This window comes from Leopardus geoffroyi, chromosome X (genome assembly GCF_018350155.1).
Source record: "Leopardus geoffroyi isolate Oge1 chromosome X, O.geoffroyi_Oge1_pat1.0, whole genome shotgun sequence".
Classification (NCBI taxonomy): Eukaryota; Metazoa; Chordata; class Mammalia; order Carnivora; family Felidae; genus Leopardus; species Leopardus geoffroyi.
The window spans coordinates 71,100,961-71,118,202 of record NC_059343.1 but is presented as its reverse complement, the minus strand read 5'-3'; the positions used below and the strand labels follow the sequence as shown (position 1 = coordinate 71,118,202).

Sequence of the window (17,242 nt, the reverse complement as noted above, 5' to 3'; positions counted from 1 at the left end):
AACTAAAGTATTTCATGACCACTAAACTAGTCCCACAAGAAATATTAAACAGGACTCTTTAATGCTTATTTATTTATGAGAGAGGGAGAGAGAATCCCAAGTAGGCTCCACATTGTCAGTGCAGAGCCTGGCATGGGGCTCAATCTCACAAACCATGAGATTATGACCTGAGCCGAAATCAAGAGTTGGAGGAGGCTTAACCAGGTGAGCTGCCCAGGTGCCCCTGAAGAGGACTCTTTGAGTGGAAAGGAAATATCATAAGTAAGAGTACGAAAAGTAAAAAATACAAAAGCAGTAAAAACAAATACATTTGAAAAAAGCAGTCAAGGGATTCACAAAATAAAATGATGTAAAATATGACACCATATATCTAAAATGTGGGGAACAGGGCATACTGGACAAGTTGCAGTCAAAAGAAAACTACTATGAGCTATATTAATATTAGACAAAATTTTTAAAAATATTAGACAAGATAGACTTTAAGACAAAATCCATTATTAGATATAAAGTGACTCTATCAAGACAAAAAGCTTAAATAACTAGAAATATTATAATCTTAAACTTGTATGCATCTATTAACATATCCTCAAAATATCTGAAACAAGAACAGACATATTCACTATCATAGGTTTAACTTACTCTCTCGGCAATTGGTTGATCAAAAGAAGATTTAAAAAATAAATAAATAAGATTTCTGCAACATCGTGGCATTCTGAAAAAGATCTGAAAACTAGATGAACTACTTCTCCACAAAAAGCATAAAAAGACCACACTGAGACAAGTAAGTAAGACAAAGATACAGTCTCACCAAAAACAGCTCCCCGGCAAGGCAACGCACAATAGGGAGGAATCTAACAATCCAGTACTGCTTCTGGAGGAACAAGGGATTGATGGCCCACCTCAACCATCCCAATGCCTGGAATCTGCACTTCAGAGATGGCGCCACACACAGAAAAGTCTACCTGAGAAAACCAAAGGTATTAACATCCAAGGGACCCAATTCACTACAGGAAACTGAGACTACCCTTTTAAAGGGCTTCTTTCACTCATACTGAGATCCAGTGAAAAAACAGCAGTTTGAAAGCACCTACACTATATGTAAAGGAGAATTATTTGCCTACCTAAAAGCATCCGATGGAGAGGGAGGGGACAGCTGAAAATCTCTTCAAAGAGAGAGGTGCTGACAGACACTAATTTTATATTCCCCACCTACTCTGATAGCACAGGTGGGCGCACTCAGACATGGCACTCTCTCACTGACTTGGTAATACAGGTAGAGTGAAAGAAAGCTTGAGGCACTATCCTGCTGCCTTGCTGAAGGCAGAGAGTGTGAGCGGTTGCAGCACTACCTTGCTTCTAGCTGGGGCAAGCTAGCACAAACAATCACAGCACTCTCCCACTCCCTGGCTAAAGTCACTAAGCACAGACATTTGTGACACTCTGCCCTTCCCTGGCTAGGGCTAGCAAGTGCAAGTAGTCATGGCATTCTCCTACAGACAAGGCATTCTCTCATTGAATTCTTGAAGCCCAAAGGTATGGGGAGACAAAATATTTCCCCTGCTGCCTTTCTAAAACCAGTGAGTATGCCCAACCCCCTACACTCTCCAGCTAAAGCCAGTGGGCATACACAGTTCCCAAAGAAGATACTCCTTGATGACTTAGGCCTGGAGGCCAAGGAGGCTGGCTTCCCTGAGTTCCATGGAAATGTAAAAATTGGAAAGATAGTCCTTAGCAGGTCTCCAACCCAGGGCACTGCAGACAAGAGAATGAAACACAACCCCAGTCTTCCTATGAAAAAGTCCTATATGCTTAGCCTGGAGCTTTAGTCTAGGGACAGGCTTCAGGTTTCTCATATATCTAGAGGCTAAGGAGGTATTCCCAGGAACATAAACAGGGAGATGTCATCCTTGTACACCCCTTTGACTTTGAGATGTCCCAGAAAGGAGCTTATATATTCATCTGGAACCCTAATTTTTGCAAGTATCACCCAGGGCATACCAAGATATCATGAGCTGGAGGACAGCAGAAATTATAAATGTGGCACTACAAAAATGTAAATACATGCTTTCAAAGCTGCTTCCTGATATCAGTCTGAAATTAGGTGCTAAGTAAGATTACTGCACTTGTAATGATGACAGTCTTGGTACACCCTCACAATAGGAACACATTATGAAAACATCAGGTAGACTAAACAACCACAAACGTTTGAGAGACAACCAAGCACTAGGGCAAGGTTGAATAAGAAGTATGTATCATCAACTACATAAGACCACCACTTCAAGATAGGAGAGGCAACTGTTTTGCCTAATACATATGAACAGAAACAGAGTCAAACAAAATGGAAAAAAAAAACAGTAATATGTTCCAAATGAAACAAGATAAAACATTAGCCAGGGTGGGGCGGGGGGGACCTTAATGATACAAAGATAAGTAATCTACCTGATAAAGAATTCAAAGTTAATGGTCCTAAAGATGTTCACCAAACTCAGGAACCAAACAGAACAGGCACAGTGAGAATGTCAACAAAGATGCATAAAATATAAGAAGGTACCAAACTGAAGGCACATAGCTGAAAAATACAATGAGCAAACTGAAAAATACACAACAGGGGTTCAACAGCAGACTGGATGAAGCAAAATGGATTAGTGATCTGGAATACACAGCAATGGAATTCACCCAGACAGAGCTGGAAAAAGAAAAAAGAATTGGGAAAAAAAAAGAGAATTTAAGGGACCTCTGGGACATCACCAAGCAAAATAAGGTTGGCACTATAGGGTAACAAAAAAAGAGAGAAAAGGACAGCAAAATTATTTAATGAAATAATGGCTAAAAACTTCCCTAACCTGGGGAAAGAAATAGACATGTAGGTCCTGGAAGTGCAGAAAGTTCCAAACAAGATGAAACCAAAGAAAGACATATCAAGACACATTATAACTAAAATGTCAAAAGTTAAAGACAGAATCTTCCAAGCAATAAGAGAAAAACAAATTGCTACACACAAGGGAGATCCCTAAGGCTACCAGAAGATTTCTCAGCAGACACTGCAAGCCAAAAAGGAATGATATGACATATTCAAAGTCCTGAAAGGAAAAAAACTTCTAACCAAGAATAGAGGCAAGATTATCCTTTACAACAGAAGTAAAGAGAGTTCCAAATAAGCAAAATCTAAAGGAGTTCATCACTATTAATCCAGACTTACAAAAAAATATTTAAAAAGACTATTTTAACCTGAAAAGAAATGACACTAATAGAAAGAAAACAAAACAAAAATACCATTAGAAAAGGTAAATGTATATTAAAGGAAGTGGACCAGTCACTTATAAAAATGCAATAAAGGTTAAAAGACAAAAGCAGTAAAATTAACTAAAACTATAATAATTAGTTCAGAGACATAAAATGACATCAAAAAGATAAAATGTGGAAGGGGAATAAAAATGTAGTTTTAGAATGTGTTCAAATTTAAGTTGCTATCAACTCAAAATACAGTTATATATATGATATATGTGAAACTCACAGTAACCACACACAAAAAAATTTATAGTAAACATATAAAAGAAGATGAGAAAGGAAACCAAACATATCACTAAAGAAAGTCATCAAACCACAAGTTAAGACAGAGGAAAAGAACAGAGAAGAACTACAAAAATGGCCAGAAAACAATTAATGAAATAACAATAAGTATGTAACTGTCAATAATTACTCTAAATGTAAATGGACTAAGTTCTCCAATCAAAAGACATAAAGTGGCTGAAAGAATAAATATACAGGACACATTTATATACAACCTACAGAAGACACACTTCAGAAGTAAAGACAGACTGATAGTGAAGAGATGGAAAAGTATTCCATGCAAATAGAAAAAACAACAAAAAAGATGGTGTAGCTACACTCATATTAGACAAAATATTACTTTAAAACAAAGACTGTAAAAAAAAACAAAGGGTGCTACATAAAATAAAGGGGTCAATCCAGCAGAAAGATGTAACATTTATAAATATATATGCATGAGCCATAAAACACCAAAATATAGAAAGGAAATAATAAAAGCCCTAAAAGGAGAAATGGACAGCAACACAATAATAGTAGGGGATTTTAATACCACACTTATATCAATGAATATATCATTTACGTAGAAAATCGACAAGGAAACATTGGCCTTAAATGACACATTAGATGAGGCAGACTTAATTGATATATACAGAACATCTCATTCCATAGCTGCAGAATACACACTCTTTTCAAGTGTACATGGAATATTCTCAAGGATAGATCACATGTTAGGCCACAAAACAAGTCTCAAAAATGCAAGAATGAAATCCTATCAAGCTTGTTTTCAAACCTCAATGGTATGAAACTAGAAATCAACTATAAGAAAACTATAAAAACTATAAACACATAGAGATGAAACAGCATGTTACTGAAAAACTACTGGGATACATTTTCTGGGTAATAGAAGAAATCATGAGATAAATAAAATAATACATAGAGACAAATGAAAATAGAAACATGACATACGAAAAGCTATGGGATGCAGCAAAAGCTGCATGCCATAAGTTTATGGCCTATCTCAAGAAACAAGAAAAATCTCAAATAAACAATATAACTTTTCACAAAGTAACTATAAAAAAGAAGAACAAAGCCTGAAGTTGGTAGAAGGAAGGAAATAATAAAGATCAAAGTGGAAATAAATGAAGAGACAAGAAAGACAATAGTAAAGATCAAACTAGGAACCAGTTTCTTGAGAAGATAAACAAAATCAATAAACATTTAGTTAGACTCACATACACACACACACACAAAAGAGGAGGGACCTCAAAATTAAATCAGAAATAAAGGAGTAGTTGCAACCGGTACTACAGAAACATAAAGCATCAAATAAGACTACAGGGAACAGTTATATGCCAACAAACTGGAAACTACAAATAGATTATAGAAACATGCAATTTTCCAAGACTGAATCATGAAGAAATAGGAAATATAAATACACATAATTGAGTCAGTAATCAAAAAACTCCCAAAACACAAAAGTCCAGCACCAGACGGCTTCATTGATGAATACTACCAAACCTTCAAAAAGGATTTAATATGCATCCTCAGAATCTTCCAAAGAATTGAAGATGAGGAAACTCTTCCAAACTCATTGTATGAGGCCAGTATTACTCTGCTATCAAACTAGACAAGGATGCTGGAAAATAAATACAGGCCAATATCCCTGATGAACACAGATGCAAAAATCCTCAACAAAATATTAGCAAACTGAGTTCAACAGTAAACTAAAAAGAACATACATTATGATCAAGTGATTTATTTCAGGGACACAAGGATATTCAACATCTGCAAATCACACATGATACACCATGGTAACAAAATGAAAGATAAAAACCACATGATCATCTCAATAGGTAGAGAAACATTTGACAAAACTAAAAAAAACATTTATGACAAAAACTGTAAACAATGTGGGTAAGGAGGAACATACTTCAACACATCAAAAGTCATATATGACAAACCCAGGGCTATTCAATGATGAAGAACTGAAAAGTTTTTCCCCTAAGACAATGAATAAGACGAGGATGCCCACTCTCTCTGCTTTTATTCAACATAGTATTGTACGCTTATTCACATCAATTAGGTAGGAAAAAGAAATAGAAGGCATCCAAATTGGAAAGGAAGAAGTACAACTGCCGTATATACACAGCATATTATGCATGGAAAACCCTGAAGAACCCACAAAAAATAATTTGTTAGAACTAATGCATGAATTAGATAAAGTTGAAGAATAAAAAATTAACACACAAGAATCTATTACGTTTCTAAACACTAATAACTATCAGAAAGAGAAATCAAGGAAACAGTCCCATTCACAATTGCATGAAAAAAGGAAAATGACAAGGAATTAATTCTTCCAGGGAGGTGAAAGATCAGTAGAATGAAAACTATAAGACATTAATTAAAGAAAGTGAAGACACAAAAAATGGAAATATATTTCATGCTCTTGGACTGGAAGAGTTAATGTTAAAAATGACTATAAAACCCAAGGCAATTAACAGATTCAATGCAATCCCTATAAAAATTCCATGGCATTAATTCTGTGGCATTTTCCACAGAAACAGAAGAAATAATCCTGAAATATATATGGAATGACAAATACCCTAAAGCTAAAACAATCTTGACAAAGAAAAAAGCCTGAGGTATCACACTATACCTGATTTCAAACTATACTACAAAGCTATAGTAATGAAAAGAGTATGATATTGGCATAAAAACAGACATACAGGGGAGCCTGAGTGGCTTAGTCAGTTAAGCAACCGACTTTGGCTCAGGTCATGATCTCGTGGTTCGTGGGTTCAAGCCCCATGTCAGGCTCTGTGCTGACAGCTCAGAGCCTGGAGCCTACTTCAGATTCTGTGTCTCCGTCTTTCTCTCTCTCTGCTCCTCCCCTGCTCACACTCTGTCTCTATCTCTCTCAAAAATAAATAAACATTAAAAAAAACAAACAGACACACAGATCAACAGAACAGCAAAGAGTCAAGAAATAAAACTATCCATTTATGGTCAATTTCTGTCAAAGGATGCAAGAACATACAATATGGAAAGGAAAGTCTCTTCAGTAAATGGTGCTGGGAAAATTTAACAGCTACATAGAAAAAACTGAAATGGTGGGAAAATAGAACCTTTGGAGCCATACAGATTTTGTCATGTATCGCAATGTTAATTTTGCTGGTCTTGGATTCTCTACTGAAGATTTTGCTTAAAAAAATTCAGGGAAAGAGTAAAGAAGGCAGAGTTGTAGGAGGATCTTATCAGTGTTTTGTCCCTCAAACACAGCTAAATAATTATCAAGTCATTCTGAACACCCAGGAAAACTATCTGAGAACTGAGGGAACAAACTGCACATCTAGAGGGAGAAAAGAGAAAACACTGTGGAAGGCAGAAGGTGTGGAGACATGATGTGAGGGAGAAAACAATCATGGATAGTGCAGGAGGGAGGGAGCCCTGATCACAGAGAGAAGAGAGAGACAGGGAGAGAGAGAGAGAGAGACAGGGAGAGAGAGAGAGAGAGAGAGAAGAGAGAGAGATAAAGTAGCACTGAGGAGACTGCACAAGAAAAACACCTCCCCCAAAACACTGACTGGAGAAATGAGAAGGCTGATTATTCCAAGTTTTTACAAGCAGCTGAGCTCAAAGTCTAAAATTTTAGAAGTCTTCATGATCACCCGTTCTGAGGATCCCCTGGATCACACTGGGAGAGACTTCCTGCACCCAAGGCATTTGGAAGAGGTGACACTGCCTCTCAAGAAACAAAAGAGCCAGTGGGTGCCAATGAGCTGCCCGATTAATTAGCAGAGACACACCTGCTGAGAACAGCTACCTGGATGCCAAATGTTTGCTTTACCATACAATCCAAGCCCATGCGTGGTCATGCAACTACTTTTCTAGGACAAACCGGTACTAGCCAAAGCACAGCAAGAGCCTCCCCCAGAGGATCAGCATGGATCTCTGCCATGCCAGGTCCCTAAGATTTGCAGTTCTGAAACACAGTTGCACACCTGAGATAAAACAGGAGAACTGGGCTACTAGGAATCAAGACAACTTCGACATGGACAGGATAAAGGTAGTAATCTGACAGAAACCTGGGACACAAGATGAAACTGTTCACTCTTCTGTGAGGGATTCCTGCACAGTGGCAGACATGAACTCCCTTATCCAGGTAAGAGGGCAGGCTGACGCCATTTTTCAAACTTCCCATCAGCATGGACAGACTTCATCAAGCAGCACAGAGCACACAGAGGAGGTTTGAGCCTCTTAAAACAAGCTCCACACCACTGTGCTGTGCAGGTGCCTTTTTACTGGGGAAAGTGTGATTGAGAGCCAGAGCAGTAGCAGGTATCTCTTCCAGAAGACCAGCACAAAACCCCCACACACAACAGGTACACTGACCACAGAGTGCTGCAAAGTTCAGTTCTAATGGAAATAGGACCAGAAACACTTTCCTAACACACAAAAAACAGAGTCTTAGACAAAATTCCAAGACAGAGGAATTCATCCCAAAAGAAAGAACAAGAAGAGGTTGAGGTCCTGGTGGTAATCAAAATAGATATAAGTAATATGCCTAAACCAGAATTTAAAACATAAGAATACTGGCTGGTCCTGAAAAAAGCATAGCAATAGAGACCATTACCTAAAAGATGACAGACCTAAAAACTAGCCAGGCCAAAATAAAAAATGCTGTCACTGAGATGCAAAACCAACTGAGAGTAATGACAACAAGGATGGAAGAAGTACAGGGAGGAATAAGTGACACAGAGAATGAAATTATGGAAAAAATGAAGCTGAAAAGAGGGGAAGAAAAATATTGGATCATGAATGGACTTAAGAAAATCAGTGACTCCATAAAGCATAATAACGTTCACATTATAAGAGTCCCACAAGAAGAAGAGAGAGAAAAAAGGGCAGAAAGTTTATTTGACCAAATTATACCTGAAAACTTTCCTAATCAGGGGAAAGAAACATAACTCTGAATCCAGGAGGCACAAGAACTCCCATCAAAATAAAAGCTGGCCAACACCAAGACACACTGTAGGTAAAATTTGTAAAATACAGAGATAAGGAAAGAATCATGAAAGCAGCAAGGGAAAAGAAATCCCTAACCTACAAGGAAAGACACATCAGGTTAGCAGCAGATCTCCCCACAGAAACCTGGCAGGCCAGAAGGCAGTGGCATAATATATATATTGTGCTGAAGGGGAAAAATATGCAGCCAAGAATAATATAACCAGAAAGGTTGTCATTCAGAATAGAAGGAGACATAAAGAGTTACCCAGACAAGGGGCGCCTGGGTGGCGCAGTCGGTTAAGCGTCTGACTTCAGCCAGGTCACGATCTCATGGTCCGTGAGTTCGAGCCCCGCGTCAGGCTCTGGGCTGATGGCTCATGATGGCTCAGAGCCTGGAGCCTGTTTCCGATTCTGTGTCTCCCTCTCTCTCTCTCTGACCCTCCCCCGTTCATGCTCTGTCTCTCTCTGTCCCAAAAATAAATAAACGTTGAAAAAAAAAATTAAAAAAAAAAAAAAGAGTTACCCAGACAAACAAAAACTAAAAGAATTCATGACCACTATACCAGCCCTACAGGAAATACTGAAAGAAATCTTTTGAGTGGTAAAGAAAGACCAAAAATAACAAAGACTAGAAAGGAACAGAGAAAATTTCCAGAACCAACCACTTCTCTCTCTTTTTTTTTTTTTAATGTTTATTTTTTTTGAGAGAAAGATAAAGCACAAGCAGGGGAGGGGCAAAGAGAGAAGGAGACACAGAATCTGAAGCAGGCTCCAGGCTCTGAGCTGTCAGCACAGAGCCTGACGTGGGGCTCGAACCCACAAACCGTGAGATCATGACCTGAGCAGAAGTCTGGCGCTTAACCGACTGAGCCACCCAGGCGCCCCCCAACCACTTCTCAAATAATACAACAGAATTATATTCATATCTATCCATAATCACTCTGAATCTAAATGAACTAAATGCTCCAATCAAAAGATATAGGATATCAAAATGGATTAAAAAAAAAAAAACCATGTACATGCTGTAAGAGACTCATTTTAGACCTAAACAAACTTACAGATTAAAAGTGATAGGATGAAAAACCATCTCTCATGCTAATAAACATCAAAATATAGCCAAACTAGCCACACTTAAAACTACATTTTAAACCAAAGACTATAACAAGAGATAATAATGGAACTATGTCACAATAAAGGGAATTATACAACAGGAAGATCAAACAATCATAAATATTTCTGCCCCAAACTTGAAAGCACCCATATATCTATATATATAAATTAATAACAAACATAAACTGGGACACCTGGGTGGCTCAGTCAGTTAAGCGTCCAACTCTTGATTTCGGCTCAGGGCATGATCTCACAGTTCATGAGATCAAGCCCCACATTGGGCTCTGCACTGACAGTGAGGAGCCTACTTGGAATAATCTCTCTCCCTTTCTCTCTGCCCCTCCCTCACGCTCTCTCTCTCACAGTAAATAAACATTAAAAAAATAACAAACATAAAGAAACTCATTGATAATAACACAATCATAGTAGTAGATTTCAACACCCCACTTAGAGCAATGGACAGCTCATCTAGGCAGAAAACCAACAAGGAAACCATGGCTTCGAATGACACACTGGACTAGATGGATTTAACATATACAATCAGAACATTTCATCCTAAAGCAGTAGAACACACATTCTCTTCAAGTGCACATGTGACAGTCTCCAGAATAGATCATATACTGGGTCACAAATCAGCCTTCAACAAGTAGAAAAAGATTGAAATAATACCATGTATGTTTTCAGACCACAATGCTATGACACTTGAAGTCAACCACAAGAAAAAATGTAGAAAAGACCATACATACATGGAGATAAAAGAAATTCTTGTAAAGAATGAATGGGTTAACCAGGAAATCAAAGACGATATAAAAAAAACTTAGAGACAAATGAGAATGAAAATATAACCGGCTAGAACCTTCGGGATGCAGCAAATGTGGTCATAAGAGGGAAGTATATAACAATATAGGCCTACATCAAGAAAATAACATTCAAATTCACAACCTAAACTTATAACTAAATGAGCTAGAAAAAGATAAGCAAATAAAGCCTAAAGCCATCACAAGATTAGATTAGATCTAATAATAAAGATTAGAGAGCACAAGTAAACAGTACAGAAACAAATAAAAAAAAAAACCTACAACAAACCATGAAAACTAAGAGGTGGTTCTCTGAAAGAATTAATAAAATTGATAAACCCCTAGACAAACTTATCAAAAAGAAAAGAGAAAGGACCCAAATAAATAAAATTACAAATGAAATAGGAGTTATCACAGCCAACACAACAGAAATGCAAACAATTAAAAGACAGTATTATGAAAAATTGTAAGGGAATCCAGGCAATCTGTAAGAAATGGACAAATTCCTAGAAACATACAAACTACCAAAATTGAAACAAGAAATAGAAAACCTGAACAAAAACATAAGTAGCAAAGAAACTGAGTCAGTAATCAAAAATCTCACAACAAACAAAAGCCCAGGGCCAGATGGCTTTGAGGGGAATTCTACCAGATATTAAAAGAAGAGTTAAAACTTATTCTTCTCAAAGTGTTCCAAAAATAGAAATGGAAGGAAAAGTCCAAACTCATTCTATCAAGTCAGCATTACCTTGATTCCAAAATGAGACAAAGACCTCACTAAAAACGAGAATTAAAGGCCAATATCCCTGATGAACAGGAATGCAAAAATTCTCAACAAGATTCCAGTAAATTGAATCCAATAGTACATTAAAAAAATTTATATTCACCACAATCAAATGGGATTTATATCTGGGCTGCAGGGCAGTTTCAGTTTTCGCAAATCAAACAACATAATACACTACATTAATAAAAGGAAGGGTAAGAACAATATGATCCTCTCAATAGGTGCAGAAAAAGCATTTGACAAAATACAGCATCCATTCTTGATAAAAACCCTCAACCAGGTAGGTGTAGATGGAACATAACTCGGCATCATAAAAGTCATATACTACAGACCCACAACTAATATTATTGTCATTGGGAAAAACATAGCATTGCCTCTACAGTCAGGAACAAGAAAGGGATGTCTACTCTCACCATTACTATTTACATAGTACAGGAAGGCTTAGCCTCAGGAATTAAAAAAAAAGAAATAAAAAGCATCCAAATCAGTAAGAAACATGTCAAACTTCCACTACTTGCAGATGACATTATACTGTATGTAGAAAACCTGAAAAACTCTGCCAAAAAATTGCTAGAATGCATGAGTTCAGCAAAGACATGGGATATAATATCAACATACAGAAACCTGTGGCAATTCTGTACACCAGTAATAAAGCAGAAGAAAAAGGAATGTTTCCATTTACAATTGTACCAAAATCAATTAACAGACCTAGGAATAAACCTATCCAAAGAGGTAAAACATCTGTACTCAGAAAACTTATGAAAGAAACTGAAGAAGACAGAAAGAAATTGGAAAAAATTCCATGCTCCTATTTTAAAGAAAAAACGTTGTTAAAATGTCTATACTAGCCAAAGCAATCTACACGTTTAATGCAAACCCTATCACAATACCACCAGCATTTTCAAAGAACTAGAAGAAACAATCCAAAAATTGATATGGAACCACAAAAGACTGCAAATAAATAGTCAAAGCAATCTTGAAAAAGAAAAGCTGGAGGCATCACGATTCTGGATGTGAAACTATACTGCAAAGCTGTGGTGATCAAAACAGTATGGTACTAGAACAAAATAACAGTATGGAGTTTCCTCAAAAACCTAACAACAGAACTTCCCTACGATCCAGCAATGGCATTATTAGGTATTTACCCAAAGGGTACAAAATACAGATATGAAGAGGTACATGCACCCCAATGTTTATTGGCAGCATTATCAACAATAGCCATACTATGGAGAAAGTCCAAATGTCCATTCACTGGTGAATGCATAAATCAGATGTGGTGTATATATATAAGGAATGGAATATTGCTCATCCATCAAAAAGAATGAACTCTTGCCATTTGCAATGTCATGGATGGATCTAGAATGTATTATGCTAAGTGAAATAAGTCAATCAGAGAAAGACAAATACCATATGATTTCACTGATATGTGGAATTTAAGAAACAAAACAGACGAACATTTGGGGAAAAGGGTGAGAAAGAGAGGGAAACAAACCAAAAAAGCCTATTAAGGATAGAGAATAAACTGAGGGTTGATGGCAGGAGGTGAGTGGGAGATGGACTAGATGGGTGATGGGTATTAAGGAGAGCACTTGTGATGAGCCCTGGGTTTTGTATGTAAGTGATCAATCACTGAATTCTACTCCTGAAACCAATACACCAATATTGTACTGTACATTAACTAAAATTTAAATTAAAAACAAAACAAAAAAAGTAACCCAGACTCTTTGTAAATACAGAGAAGAAACTGGTAGTTGCCAGGGAAATTAACGAGGGTGGGTAATGGGTGAAACAGATAAAGGGAATTAAGCATACACTTATCTTGATGAGTACAGAGAAATGTATACAATTGTTCAATCACTATATTGTAAACCTAAAACTATAATACTGTATGTTAATTATACTTGAATTAAAAAAATTACAAATGCCAATAATCCAACTAAAGCAAGATCAATCTCACTTAGAACTGAAATGCAAACAAGCAAACAAATACAAAGTCTCAGAAGCACAGAGCAGAATAGTGGTCACCAGAGGTGGGTGGAGGAGGAAATGTGGAGGTGGCCAAAGAGTAAAGTTTCAGTTATTAAAGAATAAGTTCTAGAAATATAGTTAGTGTATGGTGACTATAGTTAACTATACTGTATTGTATACCTGAAATTCATATTGTATACTTGAAATTTGTTAAGAGGGTAGATCTTAAGTGTTTTCCTTTCCAAACATACACAAAAGAAAATGTTAAGTATTTGAGGTGACAGATCTGTTAATCAGCTTCATTGTGATAATCATTTCATAATATATACATGTCAAAACATCAAGTTTTATACCATGTATACATATATACACATATATATGTATACATACATATTATATACATATATATGTGTATATACATATATATATGTACACATACATACATATAATTCCTATTTGTCAGATATAAAGTTGAGAAAAAAGATTTCAACTCTACTGTGAGAATTCTGTTTCCACTGAAGGAAGAACATTCTTACTACAGATTAGAAGCCTTACTATAGATTACTATAGGGCTTAAATGGGACTTACTGTATAAATACAACTTGTTTGTACTCTCAGAAATTCTAATTAGATTAAGTAAGCTATAAAGCCACAAAAAAAAACACATTTAAATTAAATTGAACCAAAGTAACTAGAACCCTCAAATCAATATTTCTTCTCTGTTATTTTTTTGGTAAAAACAAGCCAATGACAATAAGTCAAACTCATATCACAGAAATATTTTAAAAAGTAGCATTCAATGATATCTATGGCTGATTGTATACACACAGCACAGTTGCATCATTTTACAGATCTGAATAATGCAAATTTCATGGTTTAAAGAAATGATTACCCCCTGGCTCTGCAGTTTCCTAATAGACAAATTTAATTATATTCACCAGATGGTACTTAATAAGATAGGAGTATACTGAAACTTTTTAAAAAGATGTTTAACCAACAAGAATTGGAACTATAAAAGGATTTTCAAGTTAACCACAAATTTACCAGAAGATTCAATTAACCAGAACACCTCAATCATGTTTTGGTTTAGTAGAGGCTTTATTGTAAATAAACTTAAAAAGAGGCAAAACTCACTTTACCTGGAAATATTGCATGCAAATCACATTTTCATTCCTTCATAATTCTAAGTTCTTCAAATACTGGATCCCATCTTTGGGAATATTTTCTAGTACCTAGCTGGCAACCAACTTAGATAAGTAATTCAATTAAATTCTATTTTAAATGTATTGTGAAATACAATAAATACCAAGGAATTCTGTGTATTCTATAATAAAGAGCACAAAGTTACTTGAAAATTAAGTAATATGTAAATTCAACTATTTGGGACAAATGCTACTTACCCTCCTACCTAGATTTTCAGCTTTCCAAGATGAGTGTCAAAGTAAGCTAAAAAAAATCATCATCTCTCTAAGATTAATAAAAAAGAGAAAGAACACTAATAGTTAACAAGTATGTAGGGAAGTGGATCTATCCCAGACTGCTAATGAAAATTAATAAAACATTACCCAGTGCTTATAACAGTGCCTCTTATAACAGTGCCTCACACACATACAAGAGGAATTCAGGAAATATTTTTGGTTAAATGAGTACTACCTTTATGCATTTCGATTTGGCACTGTATTGACATATTTTTTTTAAATTTCTTTTAACATTTATTCATTTTTGAGAGAAAGAGACAGAGCACAAGTTGGGGAGGGGTAGAGAGAGAGGGAGACAGAGAATCTGAAACAGGCTCCAGGCTCTGAGCTGACAGCACAGAGCCTGATGAGGGGCTCAAACTCACAAGCCATGAGATCATGATCTGAGCCAGAATCAGACACTTAACCGACTGAGCCACCCAGGCACCTCACTATATTGATATTTTTTATGCTTTCTGGCCTACAATTCCATTTCTAGAAATTTATTTTAAGTAAATATTGATAGATGAACATAAAGATTTGTGTACAAGGTATTTTATCAAAGTACTGATTATAGTAGCATAATAACTGGAAATATGCTAAGTTTCCAAAAAATTATGTAAACTGTAGTTTGATAATGGTACATTCATATATTTATGCCACCATTAAGAATTCTCTCCAATGTCATCCAACTAGTCAGTGGTGGAGTCAGAATTCAGATTCAAACTTACATATATTTCTCTAAGAATGTAGATAAATCTGAGGTGACTTAAGACTAGAAAAGATAAAAAGTACAATGGTGAACAGGGCACTGGGTGAGGGGTTGCTGTTAGTAGCACAGTCTCAGTAGGCAGTATGAGTTTGGCTAAGGGCCAGGTCCCCAGGAAGACGGCAGGGAACCAGCTTTCTGGGATCGTGGAGACAAGAGAGGAAGAGGAGTTCTATCAGACGACTTATGGGGGTTTCACAGAGGAATTAGGAGATGATGAGTATCAAGGGCACCAGTCAAACACAGAGGATTAGGTGGACTAGGACTCTGACATCAATGAAGGGGATGAACCATTCAGGGATAGAGAAGCAGAAGAGCCAAGAAGGAAGCTCTGAATAGTTACCAAAGCAATAAGGAGCCTCTCAAGAGCCTGAGGACTCGAAATGTCAGCACTCCAGCTGGTAGCTCTCAGAAGGCCTGAGAAGACAAGGCACTACTGCCACTAGAACTAGAGGAACATGGCTCTGACAGAATTCCATGCATCAGTCTACAGGTGAGCATTCATTACAGACATTCCTTTGGGTACAGGGGAGAACAAGATCAGAGGAGTTCAACTTATGTTCACTGGAGACATATGTACAGCTCGAGGCTGACAAAAAGCAAGTACAGAAGAAGTGGAAGTGCCCTAGGCCCATAAACACCTATCATTTGGTGACAGTGCCACTTGTTGGGGAGCCAGGTCCTAAAGAAGAGAATGTGAACGTGGAAGGACTGGATACTGCTCCCATTGCTTCTGCACTGACTACCCATGACAGTCCTGAACCCATCATGCCTCCTGCTTGCTGCTCCCATACCTTCACCACTTTTAGTGATTATATATTCAAGGAATGATGTCCTCTAGGGTAGCTCCCAAAGGTCCCTGTTTCGGAGGTCTGCCCTGTGACCCATGACCCAACCCTGTACCGGGACCATGTCACAGACATCAGCTGTGCCACTGCTTGAACCTTCAAGATCATCAAGTAGTAGAGCACTGCCCAGAGGCTGCTACCCACTGCCTCAGTACTGGGCCCTGGCCCACCAGATCCCAAGCCCCTGGCTGGCTCTGGGACGCAAGCCTACCACCAGAAAATTATAGTCAAATAAAGAGATGTTTAGTCCTTAGAAACTTCTTTCCTGCCCTGACTTGGGGCTTTTAACGTTCCCCCTCCTCTCCCTGCTTCTCCCCTTTGTCATCTCTGAGCTTTTCCCAAAGTTCTCCTGGTTTTATGTGGGGGATAAGCTTAGGAATCCCCCGGACTTACACCAATGGGTTAACAAGGCATAAAGAAATACAAAGTCATAACATGTTCACACACAAGTTTGGGTACACCAGATTGGCACCCCAAGAATAGGAGGGTGCAAAGGCAACCTGAGAATAGGGAGGCACAAAGGCATGAGGAACAGGGTGGTGCAAAGGCACCCCAAAATAGAGACTGGGTGCAGAGCCCCCAGAATAGAGAGGGAGAGGCAAAGGCCTAAAATAGGAACGGGTGCAAAGGTGCCCAATATATAGGTATATAAAATAAACAAGATTAGATATTCAGGGTGGAAGCACCCCCTATTTAGTACTGTAGCAGAAAAGCTGCTTTCACAAGAGGATAGGGCCAGGTTAGGTAAACTGGTAATTAGACTATGGACCCCTGCACTGCAGGCAAAGCAGCCCAGAGAAGAGATGGTTAACAAAAGAAAAGGTGCCTTATTAACCCTGATGTTATTTCCCCTATCTGTCTCATCCCCTAGGCTAGCTAAGATAAACAGAGATGCTGCCTCATATCCGCTGTAAAGAACCTTCCTCCCAACTGCCTGGTGCCCGGATTTTGTT

At 37.5% G+C, this 17,242-nt stretch overlaps 1 protein-coding gene and 1 pseudogene across 2 annotated transcripts in view; one reads left to right on the top strand and one right to left on the bottom strand.

The window, feature by feature from the left end:
• APOOL (apolipoprotein O like) overlaps positions 1-17,242 on the bottom strand; it is a 95,844-nt gene that overhangs the window by 36,854 nt on the left and 41,748 nt on the right. The gene's annotated exons all lie outside the window — the stretch shown is intronic.
• LOC123595467 lies at positions 15,485-16,830 on the top strand (annotated as a pseudogene).